The sequence below is a fragment of the Lycorma delicatula genome, chromosome 1, assembly GCF_047948215.1.
Source record: "Lycorma delicatula isolate Av1 chromosome 1, ASM4794821v1, whole genome shotgun sequence".
Taxonomy (NCBI): Eukaryota; Metazoa; Arthropoda; class Insecta; order Hemiptera; family Fulgoridae; genus Lycorma; species Lycorma delicatula.
This window is the reverse complement of record NC_134455.1, coordinates 107,426,015-107,449,473: the sequence shown is the minus strand read 5'-3', so window position 1 is coordinate 107,449,473 and position 23,459 is coordinate 107,426,015.

Here is a 23,459-nt window from a genome sequence, read left to right as displayed (position 1 = left end):
AAGCTCACAGCTGATTCATTATTAAAAAATAATAAATAAGAAAATGACAGGATATGTTTCCATTTATCAAGAGTATGAAGAAAACACGTGAATCTGAACACCTACAAAAGTTTAAAAATATAGATTTTTTTTGTATTTAAAAACCTTTTTTGGTTTATTTTTAATAATAATACTTTACTAATTCACTTTTAATAATAATATTACAATAAAATTTCATCATAATTCACCCCCACCCACAAAAAAAATCTTAGGTAACTGTTTATTGGTTACATATTTTTCAGAGGAATTATTTTTAGTTTCTTCCAGTTAACATTGTAAACGCAGAAAAAAATTTCTTGAAAGGTGATTTTGGTGATGGGGGCAGAAAAAAAATACCGACTTCTTAAATTAAAAATACTTATTTTGGTTTATTTAATCGTATGATGATAATTGTACAGTAAAACTTCATCATAAATTACTCCCACCCCACCAAAAAAAAAAAAAAAAAATATAGTTAACTTTTTTCATGTATTTTTAATTTTCCACTGTATAAGAATAAATAACTAATGGCAGGAAGTATAACAACCTTGTTGTCAGATTTCGTCACATTACGTTTGCAATATTTCTGTTATACTTACACACGGATTAAATCATTTGCTATAAATAAGTACGTAAATAAAATGAAGAAATTGTAATGAAGAAAAGACATGATTACAGGGCTTCTTATGTTAGACGGGGGGAGCTTATATGATTTGAAAAGATGACCATCCGTATCACCTGTCAATCTAAATTGGTTACGGCATAAAATATGAAAATTCTATTTATAATTATCGATTTATACTCGTAAAAACAGCTCGCAGGAAATATTATTTCTGAAATTTGGCCCACCTGCTGAAAAGGTTGGCCACCCCAGGCTGTAAACCTAGTATATTAAAAAGAAAAAAAAAACAAATTTTTTTTCTCAGTAGTAAAGTCTCTGTAGATGTCTCGTACATCCGAATCAGATAACTGTCATTTCCCTGGTCACTGTTAAGAAATCTAAGAAACAACAAATGAACATTGATTTACGTTTTCATGGTCAGGCTTTTTATTTGCTTATTTTTTGTTTCCTACCTGTAGCAGCGTAGGAATAAAGAAACAGTATGGCAAATTGCCAAAATTTGGAGTGTCGAGGTTTTTGCAAATGCCGCTGTTTAAATATCCCCTTAGTTTAAAAAAACACAAAAAAAATTATAGAGATTTCCGGAAGCTGTTTGTACGTAAAAAGTATCGGCCCATTTTTTTTTTTTTTATTAGTATCAACTTAAATTTTAAGAAACTGACTCAAAAAATTCCTATATATATAGGATATTGATGGCTTTAAATTTTTGAAAAAATTTAAACGGGGAGAAGCAGTTTTAACCATTTTTAATTTTTGTAGAAAACAGAGGTTTAGTACGATGAAGGAATTTATTATTTAAATTTCCAAAGTTTTATTGTCAAATTTAGATGTGGGGGATATTTAACATTAGTCTAAGCAGTTTTTGCTTCGTATCTTGAAAATTGAACAGAAATTGGACACAAATATATTTAATTATATACCATGATCGTTCTCCTGACATCGAGTTTGCCCAAGTATTAACAAATGATTACGATATTTATCAAGTGTGATCCTGTAGATGGCGTGCTGCGAAGTTTCAGATGAGTATCTTTAGTTACTTTTTTTTGAAAATCAAGTACACAAAAAAAGTTTTGACATTTTCTGAAAATTGGATGAAATTTAAGTTCGAGCTGTTATAAAATACTGTACTTTATTTTAAAATGTTTAATTGACATACAATAAATATTAGATTCAAATTTAAAAGACGGTGAAAAAGTGAGCTACTGCATTTAAACTCGGTCGTGCATCCATTCTAGATAAACGCTCGGGAAGCCAAAAAACCGCTACTACCGATGAAATCGCCAAAACATTCAAAATTCTACCGTATTAAATAATCTCTGAGCTACGTGACCTTGCTGACATTACAAACATCTTGATAGACAGTGTCCATTATACTTTACTAGATAAATGTTTTCCGTTTGAAAATCTTTCCGCTCTAAGGGTGCACCGATTGTTAATAGTCGACAAAAACGCATTCGACTGAACACTTCTCAAGGATGCTTAGATTTATTTAAACGCAATTCTGTGACTTTCTTTGACATTTTAAAATAGTAGATTATACATTGATTTACTATTACACACTAGAGACCGAACAACAGTCCAAAAAACGGAGGAAAACAATTAAAAGTGCACTAAAGAAAGAAAAAAAATGTTCCATTTACAGAAAAGTCACAGCTACATTTTTGTATGACTGTCGTCGATTGTTGCTCATAGACTAACTAGAAAAAGATAGTGCCGTCATCGCGGAATATTTCCCTTCCACTTGTGGATAATTGAAGGGTGCTATTCAAGCAAAAGTCCACATCTGATGAAAGAAAGTAAATCCTTCATATGGATAATGAGTCTGGACGTTGTTACATACACGATTTGGCATCGATTCAGCAAGTGTATTACACATTCTTTTTTATTTCTTCATCGTGAAACCATACTGATAACATTGCTTTAATGAAATCAATTTTTCTAGTACAATTCATTTTTGAGAGTATTTTTTAACAATTGCCTAAAGATTTGCAATTGGGTTAAGTCTGATGAGCTGGGAAGTTGCCTGGCCAGGGGGCACTCTAATGTTTCGTTCTTTGAAAACGTTTTCCAGTTCTTTAGCAGTATGGCATGTGGAATGGCACCAGTCTTGTTGGAACACTCCATTGCCTTGCGGGAATTCGATTTTGAAGTTGTTCTTAACCCTTTCCTTAAGGATCTTGATATATCCATCACTTTTCAAGAAACCATCTACTGGAAGTAATGAACAAGGAGCTTTATATTTGAAACAAGTCCAAAAACGTTTTTTTGCGATTGTTTAATTGATTGTTGGACGTGAGCCAGTGATATATTTTCAATTGATGGTTTTCTAACGTATGAAATCCTTTGCTCCTGAACATAAAATGTATGTGACTCGTCGGAAAAATTTCTTGGAGTTACGTCCATTATTATTATTATTATTATATTAATGATACACTAAACAACAAATACGAAATTATAATTTTGTAATAAAAAATTAAATAAACTTTCACAAAACACTATTTATAACACGAAAGTTGCTAAATTACCAAAGAACAATAACCTTATATTACAAAAAACAACTTAAAAATTTGGTTGTGATCAAGCAGTATAACTACAAAATAGAAAATAAACAAAACCTTCTATGTGTTCGGATTAAATTTCACGCTACTGTGTATAGCATGAAAAAAAAAAATATATGTAGTATATCCCAAATTTGGTCGATTGTTAACGACCCCAAGGAACAATAGTGCAGTATGATACCCACATTTTTTTTAGTAAAGTATAATTGTTTAGCCTTGTCGAATATCATCGCACCAAATTTGGCCAATTTATTGAAGTAATTAATTACTTCAATATATACATTTTTAAACCCCCAGAAATAAGGGAGTTGAATAGGATCCGTACTTAAAATATCAATGTTTTTAAACTTTAATTTTCAAAATTGAAAATCCATTTATCTAATATCTACATTATTAGACGACATGGAACATTTTAGGAGAAGGAGTCCCTAGTACCCGACTTAAAAATTTTATACATTTTTTTGAATCTGTTATATTTTCTCATAATTTATCTGTTGTTTTTTTTTTTTCAAGTCTAGCTATTATTGAAATGTTAATTGAGTAAGATGTCGAGCAAGAGGATTAAACATAACCCAAATTTTATTATTAAAAGTTACTTTTTTCAGTAATTCTATTCTAAATATATTATTGATAAAAACGCCATTCGATCAAAGGGATCAACTGGAATTTAAAAAATTTATATCCTATTCTTTTTCTTTTAATACCGCATAATTTGTAACGTAAAAACTTCATTTTATCAAGGAAGGTTGAATCTCATTTAGATTCAAATATTTTTACTAAACATTTAAATTTTCTTCAAAAATATTGCATAATTAGATCATTATTGTTTAAAAAAACCTAGACTTATTTGAAATAAGCATCTCTCAAGTATTTATCTCCTTCGTGAAGAAATAGTGTCTCGGCGTTTCAACCGGGACCCTGGGTTCAAATCCCGGTCAATAAAGACATTTTTCTTACGCTCAAAAATTTCATTTTCTGTGGTGAATTAATGCATAAAAAAACACCCGCTAAAGTAATGCAACCCTTTTCCGTCCTTTTCATCATTTAAGACCAATTTTATATAAAATATTTCTGTATTTCCATTTACATATAAATTGAATTAATTTCATGTAAAAATCATTAATTAACTCTCTTAACACCAGCTGAGCAGATGAAGTACTGTATACCATTTATTTGAACTAATCTGGGTTTGATTTTCAAAAGAAAGTGATGTTTTTTTAATTATTCACCAACTCACCGTAGTAAAAAAATGAATTCCTTCTAACTAGGTGTTCGTCTTTTGAAATAGAATAAATGTCCTGTACTTTATCACAGCCAATTAAACTTCATATTTCCTGCATAAATGCCAAATTTAACGTAATTTCAGTTACTATTTAATTTTTGGGAGAATTAATTTTGTATTAAGTAAAGTTATAAAATTGAATGAATAAATTAGTTATGGTAAATGGATTAATTGCTTACTATACAGTTTTTGGCATTCTAATTATTTTAACTTTGAAGTACCAAGCTGGTAATGCAGCTGAGTATAATTCAGCTTACATCAATTTGTGTACTATGTTAATATCACCGCCAACCTGCTGCTCTTTCACCTGATATGCATGACTAAACTAATTTTCTTTACACTAGAGTAAACAAATGTAAGTATGGTCGATTATTTATCCGTATTGAGATTGACGAGAACTTCTAGCGCTTTCAAATTTATAAATATTTTATTATAAAAGGTGGAAAATTGGATACAATAATGAAAATATGTAATTATAAATCTGATTAATACAGCTTATTAAAAAAGTGTATTTTAAAATATTTCAACTTTTCGCTTACCTATTTATTTATTGTTTTAAATTAATTAAAAAGTTTTTTTGAGCGTTTTACAGTTAGCATTTAATTAAAAAAAGTAAAAGAATCAATACATGACTCAATAATTATTTTTTTTTTTTACTTTTAATTATTAATTTCAACTTCGTAAATAGTTTATATCCACTGAAAAATTCGATTGAATTTCTTTTCATTTTTATAAAATTCAAAAAAATATTTTCTCAATTAGTCAGATTTGTATTTAGATTTTTAAAAATATTTGATTAGCTCTAAAGCTATGCAGCAAGACAGAAATTATTCTGACCAGCCAAAAAATGGAGATGGGTTTTCCACATTTCTCAACGTTTCATGACCCAGGAACCCCAAAAACAAAAATAAGCCTAAAAAACAATAATAATTCGTACGTAGGTGTTCCTACGTACGAATGTGTTAACGTGTTTGAAGATTAATAACTTTTGACTGGATGAACCGATTTTGATGAAATTTTGCAGAGACTTGGGTATATGAGGAAATTCTTTGTCAAAGATTTAGGTCAATATCTCCAGGAGGGTAGATAAATTTTTGGGATCAATTTGCTAAAAATTGTAAACATAACCCTACTTAATATTAAACTCAACACTTGCGTACATAATTATCTTCCATTTTTAATAGATTTCTAGGAAAGGGGGGAATTTTGGTGCAAACAGTTTGCCCAAAAATTCCCTTCCTTTCCCTAAAAACTAAAAAATTATTTTTTTATTTATTGCATATTTTTAACAGATTTTTTTCCTAGTAGTAATAATAGTGGTCCAAGTGACCCCAAAAAATTGCCTTGCGACCAATATTGGGGTAGGGGAGTCTATCAAAGTTTAGAAATGTAGATTTTTAACAATTGTAAACCTTTTTTCGTTTATTTAATTGTTCAATAATAATATTTCAATAAAATTTCATATTACAATAAAAAAAAAAATCTTAGGCAACTTTTTATTGATTGTACATTTTTCAGTAGAAACGTTGTTAGCTTCGTTCATTTAACATAGTAAACGTAGAAAAATCAAAAAAGTTTCTTGGAAGGTGATTTGGTGATGGGGCAGGGAAAAATACAGACTTTTTTGGTTATTTCAATATATTACGATAATTTTACAATAAAACTTTATCACAAATTATCCTTTCACTAAAAAAGAACTCTTAACTAAATTTCTCATGTACCATTATATAAAAATAAATAACCAATGACAGGAAAATCTTACAATTTTGTTATCAGCTTTTTTTTTCTTTAAATGAACTGATTTTGATCATTTTTCCTTATTTTCTGAATTATATTTCACTATTGTTACTGCTATACAATTTTTACATATAATGTGAGTAAAAAATTCTGTAAACAAAAATTTTAATATTTAATCTTGTTAACAACAACATTTAAACCTTATCAGAATCTAAACGATTTTTTCTGCTGGAATGGTTTGCGCGATGAATAAAATAAAAAAGGTTACTTTTTAATTAACGTCGTTAAAAATGTGAAAAAAATTATTTACATATTTATTTAATAAATAAATTTTTAAAACGTGATGAAACAAACAAATTAAAAACCAATGCTTGAAAAGTTTAATTTATGAATTAAGTCTATTTTGCAATGTTGTTTGAACTGCAGAATCAGGTTATCCGGTTTTACAAACATAAAAAATTACAGATTTTTTTTTATTTTTAAATAGTCTAAATGAAGAAAAAATCTATGACGATATTTATACCTATTTTATCTAATATTGTAATACTGAATAACTTATTCTAAAATATGAATTAATCTTTTTTTTTTCATTAGATACTTTTGCTTTTTATTATGTTATTTCATAAAATTGTATTGCTTCTTATTTTCATATTTTCACTGATATTGTTTTTTATACGAGGTTTCTCATTAAATTTTTTATTAAATGATTTTTATTTATAAAATTTTGAATCCGTAATTTTTATTGTTATACAAGTTGTTTCACTAAAAAAGGGTAATACTCTTCTTGAAATAAAGAAAAATAAAGATTTTTAATTCATAATGGCCTGTTTGTCAAAGTTGAAAATCCTCACATCGCTTGAATAAGAAAATTCAACATAATCAATACGACATAAATAATGTTTATAAACAATAAATAACAACATTAATAATAATTGTAAAATAAATTAATAAATTTCACTACCGTAATTCATTTATTCAATATCGTAGCAGATCTTAAAACACGACTATTTTTGATACAAATAAATCGATACTGAAAATACTATCGATTATCCATTTAGATTAACTTTTATTATTATTTTTTTAACTTCCGGGACCACCGTTAGGTATTGCTTGAGAGGATGAGATGAATGACTAATGTAGCGTGCGAAGATGCCATATCTGACTGGGATTCGAACCCGGGACCTCCCGATGAAAGCTTATTTTAAACTAACCTTAACCTATTTCTTAAAGAGGAAGGGTGCTTAACAGAACGATGAGGAACACTTTTTTCGCTTTTCCTTGATCAATTTTCATCATTCAAAAAAAAGAAACATTTTTACACATGAGGTAATCAATTTTGGACACCTAATAATAGCATTCCGAGATGCCGCCTATCAGGGCAACCGAGTGTCTTGCTGCGGAGGCTTTCCGTAGGCACGCCTTACAGTTGGTATATATATATATATATATATATATATATATTACAACATTAAATTGTAATAAGCTATAAATACAGTGAATTAATGCACTACAAAGACAGTACCTGTGCCTGTTTGGGAGTCAATTTATACAATTTTTTTAATTGTTTTAGTTACATAACAAATCTAAATAAAATTAGAGATACAAATAACAAATGTTTTTCGAAACAAGAAGTACGAACTCTTACAACAACAGGTTTCATTTATTTAATACTTTCTATATCTTAATTATAACCAAACTAAAAAGAAGTTTAATAAAAATAATATCAGAATCTTTGCAATAATAAAAGAACATCAGTAAGACTAAAAATATATTTACAAGAAACCAATATAACGTGTAATACATGTTTTAAAACATTGCACGTGTAATACATGTTTTAAGGTGTTGTTTAACATAATAAAACGAAAAAGGCGATTCATAATAGTACAGTAATGTAACAACACAGATACAATGTAATGGAAAAGCCTTTTATAGGGCAACAAAATATAGTTATCGTATTACATTATTGTAGTTTATAAAATATTCTCATTTTTAAGTAGCTATCTATCAAACTATTACCCAATAACCTAAAACTGAAAGACAAGTACGACCGATAGAGTTAATAATATTTACTAAATACAGTAAATAAAAAATATTTAGTTAGTTATAATACTAAGATTATTATTAGCTTGCTATATTTATCAAATTAACACAAAAAATTTAATGATGTTGATCTATTCATCTGTATATATTAGTAAGTTTCTATTTACCCATCATCATTTTCGTTTCCTTTCCGGTTTAGATCATAATTCATAGATCTAGTTCTATTCTACCTTCCTCATCGATTCCTCGGATGTCCTCTCGATCTTCTTCCAGCCGTTGCGTATTTTAAGGCTTGTTTTGGTATTCTATCGTTATGCATTCTAAAAAAGAATATTCTGTCCATTTTTCTCTCTATGGAAAAGAGTTTCATTTAGATAGAAACTTTGTTTAAATTTTTTCGAATAACTTCGTTTCTAATTTTTTAAAGACGTAAAACAATCACAGAATCACATCTCGGCAACCTGTAAGGATCTAAATATCTCTAGATTTTAAAACCTAAGTTTAACAATCATATAAAAAGCACTGGTATAGCCCCATCGTCATATACAATTTTAGGTTACTTTCAATTCTTATCTTATTCTTTAGATTTCACTTTACTTTCCACACATCAACCTAAAGATATTAGTTTTAATTTTAATATCGTTGTCTTCATCATAAGATAGATAAATCCTAGGTATTTAAAAGATCTAACTTATTAAAAATTTCATTTTCGAATACAATTTTTGATCTAATAGGTTCCTTTCTTAAAAAGCTATCAACTTCAATTTCTTAACAAAGATTATGCAATTAAAATCTTTAGCGATCTTAATTCAGTTGAATTAAACCTGCTGAATTGAAATAGTCTAACCTAATAGTATTTTCATTCTAATTTAAAATAACCAAGTCATCAACAAAAACGACTAATGCATTAATACAAATATCCTCGTGCAGAATGCCCAAAGATACTTGATATTTCCATTGATGGTTTGCCAAAATATATATTAAAAAAATCACTAGTGACAAAGGATACCCTTGTCGAACTCCTAAATTAATATTTACAAATGTTTCTCCAGTGACCGCCTTCATAACGGTACCAGTGTACAAACTCTTTATAACTTTAAATAATTTGAAAGCAAAATTGTTATTTATTAAAATTATCTAAAGTGATTATCTTTTAACCCTATTAAAAATTTTTTCTAAGTCGAGAAACTTTATATGCGTTTCGAGTTTTATTTATATGTTTATAAATTAACATGTTTGGAAGTAAATTTATTAATTTGTTAAAAGTATATATACAATGTTTTGTACAGTGTTATATCTGCTCGGACAGTTCTGTATGTAATATATAACAGAGGAAAATTATATAGAATTTCACGGAAACAAAATTATTTTTATTCTTACTGCTAAACTGGTGAAAATTTTTAATATAACACTTTCACACTGCTTATACTTTGAATTCAGAAAAGATCTCGCTACTAGATTAAAACCTGGGCTTCCTAAAGCAGTTATTAATGTATATGTTTCTTAACGAGAGAAATTTCATTAAAATTTTTACAAACTTCCCTTAGGCCCTTATTGCAAATTGCAGAATAAACTTAATGTTATATTAACGCTAACAAGTTAGAATAGGAAGAATTCAACCAGATTTCAATAAGTAGGAAATTTTCCTTCCGTAAAAATTATTCATAACAAATATGCATAAATCTACTGCTTATATAAAGAAAACACTCCTTAATCACTTACAAAGCGATGAGCTTCTTTGTAGTTATCACCCATAGACATCTTATTGCTAATGAACATTAAAGGTTTTCTTTATTATATTCTCTTTAGGATGTGGACAGATTGATGGAATCTCATTTACAACCGAATCTATGATAGAAAGCTTTTCCCTAATCAAATGAACTGTTATTTCTAATGAAGCTTGCTAACATCGGATGAAAAGTATTAAGAATTTAATTACATAAATGAAATTGTGACCATTTATAACTATGAAGAAATGGAGCATAAAGAAGGACTACTTTCAGATACAGTGTTAATGAATTACGAAGAAAGTTGGCGATTTAAGAAAATGTATTTTAAAAACCACAATTAAGAATTTCCGCAGTATTTGTTTAAATTGAAATAAACAGATTTATTTCATCTGAGATTAACTTTATTTTAATTTTTTAAATACCAAAGCTAAGTTATTTCTGAAAGGAAAGACGTAAATCCTTCGTATTGTCATACAAATTATGATGAATGTCCAGATTTTCTCAGTCCCATTTTATATTTAACTTTAAATAGCATTTCATGAAAGGTATCGATGAAAATGTTAAATCAATACTTATTTTTTTATTTTAATCTATGGTGAACTTACATATAAACTTGTTATTCTGATTAGTATTTGTTGCTTTTGAGAGTTATTAAGAAACGCTCATATTAAACAGTTGAAAATTTAATATTTATTTAATAGAATCATTTTATTTTATTAAAATAGTTATTCGATTGATATAATTATCTCATTACCTATCGATTTACCTTAATACTTCATAAAACTTAAATGATTCTTGTTAAGGTACTATCATTTTCATGAAGGTTTATGAGAAATCTATTTTTATATAGTATTTAAATTGATGTTACAAACCGTTCAACACACTTGAGTATGTATTAATTATGGAATTATTCCTATACGCATATTTTTATTCGTGCCGTTTTCCGCTGACCAAACACGTTTAAAGAACAAGGTAGTTTTTACTGTAGCCAGGGCATAAAGCAACATGCATTCACGTGCAATTTAAAAAGATAAAAATATTATAGTAATATGAATTCCAGGGCGTGAAAAAGTACCAAAATACAAAAACATAGAGTATTAAAAAAATAAATTATTGCATACTGTAATTAACAGTTGTAAAAGGTTTCTTTATTTTCGCATAAAAATAATATGAATGGTATAATCACGAAAAAATTATCGGTAATATTACTTAACAAAACTAGGTAGATAAAGCAGTTGTAGTAGATGTTCTTGCAATATTCCGATATGCGAGCTTTTATCTCCCACGGGAGGCTGATACTCTGAACTACAAGCCCCTTCTTCTATTCAGTTTACTTGCTTCCCTTCTTTATGAATTGATATATCCCTTCTATCAGCAGCGTATAATATGACTTCAAAGATAAAGGAAATAATGTTCAGTTAGCTCTTTATTATCCCAGTTCAAAAAGGCCAGTTACCCAAAACCGACACAAATTAAAAACAAACCAAAGTTAATGATTTGCTATAATAATAATAATACGTTGTCTATGTATTATTGAGAAAGTCTATTAAATTTATGGAAGCAGTGCTTGTTTTTATAATGAAAATAATTAACTTAGCCTATTTATTCACATTTTTCTTGCATTCATTTAAGTCTGTACTGTTGTCAATTTTTAAAAAACTTCGTAAAAATATATACTTATAAAAAAATTTCAATATAAATAATAAAAAATTAAAAAAAAACACAAACAAATAAGATTAATTCAAATTAAATTATATTAAAAATATATTAAAAAAATCAAATCAAAAATGTTGATAGTGCAGATTATAGTTCATCGGAAGCTACCATCTACGAATATTCTCGTAAAAACGGTCTCCGTTCAGGAATTCATCAACCAAGAATGTTGGTTGATGAGTTCAGATGCAAAAAATTATAAATCAATTTTTCCAGTATATTTTCTTAAAATTTCAGAAATTGTTCTGCTTTTAAGTGTTTTTATATCAATATAAAAGGAAATTTTTCTGATGTAGAAACCGTAAAAATGGAATTCTGAATAGGTTAGCAATTATTGTACTCATGACTTTTATCGACAAAAAGACCAAAGTTCTTTAAACATAAAATCGTGTAATTTTTAGGTATATATTTTGATGTTCTCAAAGCACCCAACACCTTAAATTAGCATAACAAAATATGACCATCTATCTATTAATCCAGGGGTGGCCAACCTTTTCAGCAGGCGGGCCAAATTTCAGAAATAATATTTCCTGCCGGGCCACGCACCTAATGGTTTTTGGTTAATTAAAGCAAACAAACGCGTGCTACAGCGTTGACCACATCGTCGCTACCCAGCAGGAGAGATCGTGGTCAAACGCTTGCCTGGTCTAATGTAAAAGAAAACAAGAAATAAGTATATATTACTTTTTTGAAGAAAATAAAACATAACTGAGAATAAAACATATTTATTAAACAATTTAAAAATATTTAAAACCGGAACGTCTGACTTCGTTTTGCAGAACGAAGTGCATCAAAATTGATCTCGACTGATGTTGTTGCTACACGCAAACAGTTTTCCAAATGAACATCAATAATTCGTATTATAATTTTTAATTTGATTTGCTTCATGAGACTAAAAAGCTGTTCACATGCATAACTGTAGGAAATAGCTAAACCATCGACAGAGCATGTTTGTAAAACGCGGGATATTTATCCTTGTTGAAATATGTTTTATAAAACTCTTCCAAACCAACTTGATGGAATTTCTTCTTTAACTGTGTGTCACAACACATTTCACAATGCTCCATCTGTAATCTTCCTGGTAATAAATTTACATCTACCACGAGTGGCGTTGCAAATGTACAAAAAAGCACATGATGTTTTTTAGAATCCTGAAATCGGTTTTCAAATTCGAGGTTTAAGTCAGATATCAAAGAAGCGTATTTATCCGCCGCCTCCTATGTGACGTCTGGCTGCAATGACAATGTAGGAAAGTGATTAAAGTTTTTTGTCCTCAACTGTTGTTCCCAAAGGTCAAGTTTCATTTGAAATGCAGAAATATCATCATACATCTTATTAATTAATTGATATTTCCCTTGAAGACGAACAAGTATTAACGTCATTTAGGTGGCTAGTTATATAGACCAGAAATGCAAAGTCACAAATCCACTCTTTGTCTCAAACTCTGGGATATATTTTGATTTGCTTCCAAAGAATGATTTTATTTCTTACTGCAAATGAAACACTCTTTTAATATTTTGTCACGGGTCATCCACCTTACTTCTGCATAAAATGTAGCGTCATCATAATCTGAGTCCGAAGACTTAAGAAATTCTTAGAACTGACGGTGATGCAACCCGTTCGACTTAATGAAGTTCACTATTCTGACGACTACTTTCATGCAATGGTCTATTTTGAAGAACATAAATTCTTCTGATGAATAATGTAATGAAAACTTCTGAATTCTTCTGTGATTCTGCTCTTCTTTGGTCCAACGTCTTTACTAGTTGACTCCATGCTAGGTCTTCGTTTTTAAGCGAAAAAACCCCACGGGTAATACTAATTAATAATACTAAAGAAAGCCTGCATTTTGTACTAACTTATTACATTACATGCTGAAGATCATAGACCATATATATCAGAAGTTGAAGTCTCATATTAAATTTTATCAATCCCTAGCGTCGAAAAAAACTAAGTAACCTTGGAGGTCAAATAGCGGGATATTTGAAATGGATTAAACCCATGAATTTTCCCGGAAATGCGGGATATTTAAAATAGCTCAAACTAATGAATTTTCAAAAAATGCAAGATATTTCAACTTTCTCTTAGCTGTAAATGAGAAATACATGATTCGAACAACTCATGACTTAATGTTATTTTGGTGGAATTTACATAAAAGTTATCATATATGTTCATTTGACCCAGCTCCGCGGGCCGCATGCGGCCCGTGGGTTTCGTATTGGCTACCCTTATATTAATCCCTGCTGTAATTCTAATAGTTATTTTTTTTATGTATAAACTCTTTTCAAATCTGAAAAGAACTACTTGTATCAGTATACTTTTAAATAACTTTTCATCAGTTAAAGATGGAAAACTGAAATTTAGCAAGTGCTCTTATACCCAAATGTTTCGGTATGAGATCAGCACTTAAAGTGTACTATGTACGCCACTTTTGAAACTAGATGTGAAAAATATTAACTGGCCGGCATTTTGGTTAGAATTATTTTAACCTGAAATTTTTCTGCTCAGAATTTTTGTTTTCAATTCCCTTTAAAATGTTGTGCTGTCATTTTACGTTTTCTATTTAAAAATACTTAAATATTTAAAATGTTTGATGGAGAACCCTGGAACCATATGTTGCTCCAGGACCACCATTGTTGAGATCTCAACCTAAAAATAGATCTTTTTGTGACAAGAGCATTTGTTAAATTTAATTTTTCTATGTTTCAACATTGAAAAGCCATTCAATTATCACAATATGACTCACGAAGAATATAACAAAGTTTCAGAACATACTCTACTGGTGAAAATAAAGAAAAAAGTTCATATAAATGTAGGTTCGGAAATGTTTCATTAGCGAGGATCGGATCAAGAAAGATTTCTGCGTCTTCGGCAAAACTAAGCCAGACTGAAATTGTTGGGACCCAAATTATGTGGTTTTATATGAAATCTGACCTGAATACATAGGTACCAGAAGTATATATTTAGTAGTTTTGAGAAATCGGGGTTAAAATTAAAAAAAATAGTAACGAAAAACACACTATTTTGTATTTGGCGTAAAATAGTCTTGTTAAATTGGTAAACAACACATTTTATTAAATATTAATAAATAAACTTAAATATTAAAATACGAAAAACATTACATGTAACTAAACATTAATACATAATAGAAATAAATTAATACATACAGAAATATTTAAATAAGAGAATGGATTAATAAATATGTCATTATCTAACAATACCTTACAAATTTTCCATCGAAGAATACGCAAACATCATTTTTAGTTTATGTGCTCTGCAATGGAAATGCATGAGTTGCACAACGAGAATATCTTGAAAGATTTCCAATTAGGAAATAATTTATAAACTTAAAATACTTAATTTAAGTTTCTTACCCTTATACTTTATTAAAAAATCTGATGTGGACGATACATGACTCTCTTGTACGCCTATTAAATTATGAATACACATTTTGTTAAAATGAAAAATACGTAAAAATTTATTTCATTAATAACTTTTGATACTTTTTTTTATTGTTATTGATTTATTATTTATCGTAGTTTTTTTTTACAGTCAGAGGTAAAAATTATTAATAAATCAATATATTTAAATTTTAAAAAAAAGTTAAAAAAAAAGGAGATGAAGTCTGATTCGAACCGATGTGCCTTCCCAGATATCCAAATATTTCATTAATTAAAATATTATTTGGCCATAACTCTACAACCAATGAAAATAAGTACCACTGATAATATGTCGTTGAAAGGCTTTCAATGAGGGATTATTACTGAAGGTAAGAAAAAGTCCAAAATCCAAATATCTTTTTGGAGGGGAGGTGCACAAGTAGATATTACAACAGTCCTTCATCCAAAATTTCAACATCCTATGGCTAATCGTTTTTGAGTTATGCAAGCTATATACGTACATACGTACGCACGTACAGACGTCACGCCGAAACTAGTCAAAATGGATCCAGGGATGGTCAAAATGGGTATTCCCGGTGAAATCTGAAAATCGAAATTTTTCGCGATCACAATACTTCGTACAAGGAAGTAAAAAGTGAGAAATAGACAAACGCAATTAGCTAAGGAAGAAAATATTCTGCCTATTATGGTGCCGGTCAATGACACTAACAGAGATCAGAATAGGAATGAAACACTTACGGTAAAATAATCATACCCCTTATTTAATGTCGTGAATTTAAATTTATGCTTTAGTAAATAATATAATAATATAGCCTTTAATAATTTAAAGGCCTTCTCATCAGAGCTTATGAAAGTTAATAATATAAGGTAGAGATTACTGGTGTTAAAATTACACAATACTGAACAAAACATTTGTATATCTTGTTCATCTTGTACAATTAAGTTATTAATTTGTTATAGTGCCAACTTCTATACTTAGAATTTGATGTTATTTTACTAAAATTAATCTTCAAATCACAATTTTTACTAATTTATTTTTATCATTTATGATAAGCTACCGAGAGGTTATTTGAAGAAGTGGTTTTTGCACATTCTTTTTCCTAAATTTTAAAGTTTATTTCACTAAGAAGTTTTTATTATTCTCATCTAATGGGGTTAGTTAGGAAGATGTTTTTAAAATCTTTCTTGTTATCTCTCAGCATGGTATGTAAATTTTTACATTGTTAGATAATTCGATTTAACCCACCGGGTTGGTCTAATGGTGAACTCGTCATCGCAACCAACTGATTTCGAATTCGAGAGTTCTAAGATTCAAATCCTTGTATATACTTATTTACGGATCTGAATAATAGATCGTGGATACCGGTGTTCCTTTGTAGTTAGGTTTCAATTAACCACACATCTCAGAAATGGTTGACCTGAGACTGTACAAGACTACACTTCATTTACATCCATACATATTATCCTCTGAAGTAACCGATAAATAAAGGAAATTCCTACCTAAGGAAGTAAAATGAAATTACCCCACATTCCAACTAATCTGAAACACCACAGTTGGTTTCAACTTCAGCTAAACAGAAAAAGAAAAGAAAATTCGATTTATTTTTACAAGTTATTGATTATCGTAGTATTTCGATAACAAAAACTTTTATAATTATCATTTTTAGTGTTTAGAAATTTTTTGTTGTCCGTAGCTTTTTTTAGGATTGCTCAATTCGATTTAACAAAGATAGTGAATAATATACTCGTATATACCGTATTTATTCGACTACACCCCACACTTTTTTTCTTGGAATTGGAGAGAAAAATAAGGGTGCGGGGCTTACTTGAAACATAGCCTTTAGCCAGGATAATTTATGTAAAGTAAACGTTTTCTTAGAAGTACCTAAATTTAAACACATAAATATAGTTACATTAGGCTTTCGTTTATCAATACCGGATGCCGCTTATACAGAATACATTCTTAATTATTAACATCCTGTTCATATTATCGATAGGAACGAAGTTACGGTAGTTTTATAAAACCGATTCATTCTGTATAGGCTGCATTCGGTTCTAATGGTACTACAGTTACAATATCAGTCACCCATCGTCGTCTTGTCTATTCGCCATAGTCATTGTACTGTTTGTATATGTGGACGATTATATGCATTTTATCTGTTTAGTTTATTTTGTAAAGTTTAATAGGGTGATTTATTATAATTACGGCATTAAAATGAGTACAAAAGGACAGCGTCTACGATCTTTTACAGTAAATGAAAAACTGCGGGTTATAGAAGAGGCTGACAAAATTGGAATTCGGGCGGTAGGAAGAAAATTTGACGCAGATGAAAGCTGCACTCGAGAGTAGCGTAAGAAGAAACAACTTCTGGTGAAAGGTACTGGTAATAAAAGGGCTTTTCGTGGCTTAAAACCAAAATACACAGACATAGAAAAAAAATTGTATGACTGTTATGGAAGAAAGGAAATGCGGTTATGCTGTCACGACAGAAATCATATGCTCGTGAAATCGGTAAATCATAGAATAAAGTTAATTTTAAAACAAGCCGTGGATGAATAACACGACTTTTTGCACAAAATGATTTGTCAATAAGACAAAAGACGACCATTTCTCAACGACTTCCAGACGCTTATGAACAAAAAATATTACATTTTCACAAATACATAATAAATCTTAGAAAAGAGAAAGGCTATTTGCCTTCTTTAATAGGAAACGCTAATCAAACCCCCGTATATTTTGAAATGCCATTTGACAAAACCGTGATCAAAAAATGTGAAAAAAAGTGTTACGATTCGGACTGGTGGTAATGAAAAACAAAGTAGTGTTATGCTTTACATTACTTTTGATGGATCAAAATTACCTCCGTACATTGTTTTTAAAAGAAAAACTCTTCCTACCGTACAGGTAAATGGAGTTATTATCAGAGCACAGGAATCAGGTTGGATGGACGAAACCTTAATGTTGGTTTGGATCAGGTGTGTATGGCAAAAGCGATAAGGAGATTTACTTTATAAAAAAAATACCGGTATGCTAGTTGGATAGTTACCGGGGGCATACGACTGATAAAGTGAAAGACATTTTAAAACAGGGTATGACAGACCAAGTAATAATTCTAGGCGGATTGACATCTCTATTGCAACCACTAGATGTCTGCTTTAATAAACCGTTCAAATCTGCATTAAAACAACTGTACAGTAAATGGATGGCTGATGAAAATTTCTTTCTCACGCCTACAGGAAGAATCAAGCACCCAGATTTTAACTAGATTTGTGTTTGGATAAAAGATGTTTGGGAAGGTATTTCCACGGAATTAGTAAGGAAAAGTTTAAAAAAATGCGGAATATCTAATGAACTTGATGGTAGTGAAGCGATCATCTTTGGCCGAGCGACGTGGAAACTATCGGGAACTCTAAAAAGTGTAAAAAAGTAAAAAAATGTATTGAAATGATCCTTTTCAACATGATACTTTCTTTTCGTTTTACTGGCCTACGAACGAATTAAATGGTTTACTTTCTGAATATTTTCGTATTTACGTATTTTTTTTTATCATATCTGTTGCACTTTAAAATATCGGTATATCTCGATTTTTTTTTTAGATTTTCGGTCCGGAAAATTCGGGTGCGGGGCTTATTCGTGGGCGGGGGGTACTCGAATAAATACGGTATTTCATCTGGTTACCAGTTAAAAAAAAATAGTAATCAAAAATTTCCCTCAACCCTAATTCTATAACCATTATAGATTTCTCCTTTGAAATGTATTATAGGTGAGACATTTATAAATATCATCTCCCTGAGTGATTTAGAAGAGAATAATAAATTAAATTAAAAATTAAGAGGATAAAAAAAATTAAATCGAAGCAAAAGAACTTAAAGGCTTAAATTTTCTATTAAAAAAACCAACGGTAGAATAATATTTATGAAGAAAGCTGAACATTTCTTGTTTTTTTGCGACACCGGTTACTACAGGACCACATAAAATAGTTCTGGCTAGTTTTAAGAAGTTTCTAACTTCTGGCTAAGTTTTTCAGTTCTCCAAAACGCCTTCATTCTTTCACTGTGTCCCTTCTTCTTCCGACCACTTAAAGTTAGCGCATTTTTTCTTCTTCTGAATCCCTTTCAAATCTAAGATTTTTTCCTAAGCACCCTTCTGTATTTTAAATCCGTCACGTTTATGTTTGATACCCTCAGGTCATCTTTAACTTGAATGTTTTTTTTTAATTAACTAATCAATACAAACACGTAATGCCGTTTTTACAGATAACAGAGAAGATATTATAACTGGTTTTTAGCGTGATAAAAGAGCTAAGTTATAAAATTAGGGTTTTACTCAGAAATTATTGTCTTGAGTTAAACGTTATTAATCGATTGATTTAAGTGTTAGACTATAAATAATTCTTTGCAAGTAACTAAGGTAAGTTTTGATAATAATATAAATATTTAAATAAATATGCTTATATGATATTAAACCTGGAAAATTATGTGAACCACTAGAACTGTATTATGTGAATTATATAAATAGGAAAAATGTGTAGTATTTTTATCAAAATAATTATTAGAAGTTGTACTGTTTCCTGGATTATTTGTTTCTTTATATTTAAAAGTATTTAAGTATAGAAAGGTTTTACAAAAAAAATACACAAAAATAGACTTTTAAACTCAGAATTATACATTAATAACATTGTGCTGATTCAACAGAAGACACAAACCTTGTCATGTTTCCTGCAACCTGTTGATGGAAGGCGCTATGTAATTTATTGGGTCGTGGAAGAGACATGCATTTTATGAAATAGATGCGCTGCTACCTTACTGAAAATTTATGACCATATCGTTCTGACATTTTAATATTTTATGCAGGTGTTGTAAAGTTTTTAATGTAATATTACAGTACACGTAATCAAAATATTGTCAATTAATTTGAAAAATCCATTTGAATATTATTTTCTTATTATTGAAGATAATTTTTGGCTAATTAAAAGTTAAGAGTTTTCACAATAATGTATTTAATAGTACGGGAATTTAAATCACTCGCCTAATAACATAAAATTGGAATATGTGTAACCCTAAACAATCATAAAAAAAAGTATGTGAATCCAGTGTACTCAAACTTTGTTTATAGTTATACATTTCTATTTTTTGTAGATATCTATAATCTAATTTGTAACTAATTGAAAAATAAAAGAATTAAATGTACCTAAACTAAAAAGACCATCTGGTATATAATCTATAAAAATCAATATAATAGAACTGATTTAATTCTATGATGGATTAAATAATCTTGTTCAGCCAGGTTATTGATTGCAAATATAAAAAATAAAGGATTAATTATTATGAATATACAGAGTGATTCAGGATGAAACAAAACTAATTTTGAAACTGATTTTATAACTTGAAACAAGGAAACAAGAACGTACAAATATATGTCCAAAAACGCTTTGTTATCGAGTTACGGCTAGCGAAAAAATCCCGTTTGACCTCATTTCACCGGGATTTCAATTCCCCGGTGAAATGAGGTTATACTGAAATTTTTAAAGCGTTATTTAAGGGGTAAATTTGATGGTTTCTTATGGATTGTGACCTGAAAAATTGAATAAAACAAATCCCAGAAATTTATTTCCCGTAGTTTTTATGATATACATACAATAGAAACATTCAGAGACGAAAAACACATTTTCTTTTAGTTTTGAAGTAAAATTACTTAATTCTATGACTAATAAATGTGTAAATTTTATTACCAAAACTTGTAGAAAATTTAATTTTGAGAAAATTGATATAAGATAGTCTTATGAAAGTATACGTAGAACAATATTTACTAAAAACAAAACAACAAAAGTTAACGGAAAAATTTTATGAATCTGTAAAAATTAAAAATAACTGTTTTTGGAACAATAATTTACACCTTTAAAAAGTAAAATACTTTTAATTTATTTTAAAGAAAAAGTATTTACTACGTTTTATACTGTTATTTATAATTTGTCAATTAATTTACTATTTATTTTTGAATTTTTAATTTATAATTTTTACATTTCTATTTCTAATTTTACGTATCTTTTCATTTTTAAATTATTAAAATTTAGCTGGGTTTTTATTTTTAAAATTATAAAAATAGGTAATTCTGTCGAATATAGGCACCAAAACTTATACCCTTCAAATCGGTGGATTTTTCGAATGAATATTTTATTCATTGTTCATTTACTGCATTATTTCAAATTGAAGATCACGAAAAATGTTTTACCGATTGCTACCGATTTCAGGTGATGTCTGGCAGTTTTCCTGTCCATTTTATTCTCCCATTTCAGCGGCTTCCACTAGCGTGCAGTGGTTGTGTATGAGTACCGCTGTGAGGATCAAAGAAATGGTAGCGATAATTCGCAATATAATGGCGAACCCTTTTGCTTTCAGTGTGCATCGATCTGGTACTCGCACCAAAAATCCGAGTACAATATGCTGCAATAATTAACGTTCGTCATTGATAGGAGTCAGTAGGATAGCATTCTGGAAGAGAAGATACTGGATCACAAACCAACAGGATTGTTGTATTTTGGTTACGTGATACAGTTTCCCATCTTGAAATTTCCCTTTTTCCTGTGGAAAATTCCCATTTATCTTACAGGGTTGCCAAACTAATTATCTTTTACACATTAATTTACTAATTCAAATATTTAAAAGGTTGGTACTACTGAAATATTAGCTGCTATTGTCGTCTGCTAAGTTGTGACGTCACAGGTCGAAGGAAGAATTAAATAAATAATATTTAAAGTGTAAAACAGTAATTGAAGGTCTCAAACTGCGTCGCCCGGTAAAAGAAGAAATTGATACGTTAAGCTGTACGACCTCACCGTCTCCCGAACCGTCAAGTTAATTTTTTCTACATAAGTCACGAAAAATCCTAAAATAAAAAACATGGAATTTGTTCACAACGGACAAGTTTTTGCCATATCCTCGTTCCAACGGTGGATAAATATTTATGTATATGCATTAAATGCAAGATTTATGATTACGATTAATCTTTGTACGTTGGGTATTGTAAGTAACTATTTTATAGGTAACCTGTTATGGATAAAAATTACCTAAAGGAATGGCATAACCACACACAAAAATAACATTGCCTCCATTAGTTTTAGTAGAGAAGAAAATGATTGAAATAACGTTCTGTTGCCTTCTTCAGTGAACCTAATATACTTTCATGTCGTAAGCATAATTACTCACAAAAAATTAACTCTAATACGAGTAGATGTCTCTAGTATCTCAGATGCTTTACAGGCATCATAGGTTTAAAAAATGCTTAAACAGTCAAAGCAGAACAATAAAATAATGTACTATTTTATGGTGATAATTTAACTTATTTTATAAATTGCCTCTACTCAGCAATGGAGTCATTGTAAAGGCAGTGACCAAGAAATATCTTGTAACAGACAGTTTATACTGAAGTGCACCACGCTGTATCTTATTATTAATGTAAAACCTCTGAGCCTTTTACTTTACACTACTGAATAATTTAATCACTGCTTATACGTTGTTTTATCATGAGAAAACTTATTAAGATAAAGGAGTTTTTGACTCATGTTAACATAATAATCTAAATTTAAAATCTCATTTTCGGCAAATTATATTTTATGTAACTAAATGTTTCAGAGATTTAGTAGAAAAATTTCAAACAGAAAATTGTAATTATTACATTCTGGAAATGTTTTTAAAAAAAATAATACGTACTGATTAATTTTAAATATTTAAAAATAGGACTCAATAAACCTTTTACGAAGTTTGTTTCGAATTGTGTTAAAGGGATATTTATTACCTCTTCAGGGCAATTAATGTCTAATACAGACTCAATAACTTTTGCTGATTGAGCAGTGCAATGATGGTAGAGGCAGACGGATCCTCAAGGACACTTTGCCCTACAGCTTTTGCGTCAGTGCGCTTAGGACCTCTTCCAGGGTAATTAATGTCCAATACAGACTCAATAACTTTTGTTTAAGTTTATTTTTAAATTCAAAATGCACTTTGTGCACTTTTAATAAATAATTGATAATCTTAATGTAGGTCAGGTGACACACACACGCACACACATAAAAATAATAAAAATCACAACCTTCTTTACGTCCTATTTAGTAAGAAAAGGTCGTAATAGCTATACTGATACTGTATGTTGATTAAATAGTGATAAATATAATTAAATAAGATATAAGAATTAATGTTATGATAATTATTTTGGATATACGATTTTTTTATTCTACATTTTACTAAAACAAGTCATCATGATAACAGAAACAATTTTGTTCTTGAATATTAACATAAAATTTATATTCATATAAAACTTACACAAAGATATTTGTTTTAAAAACCCGGGCTGATAATAGT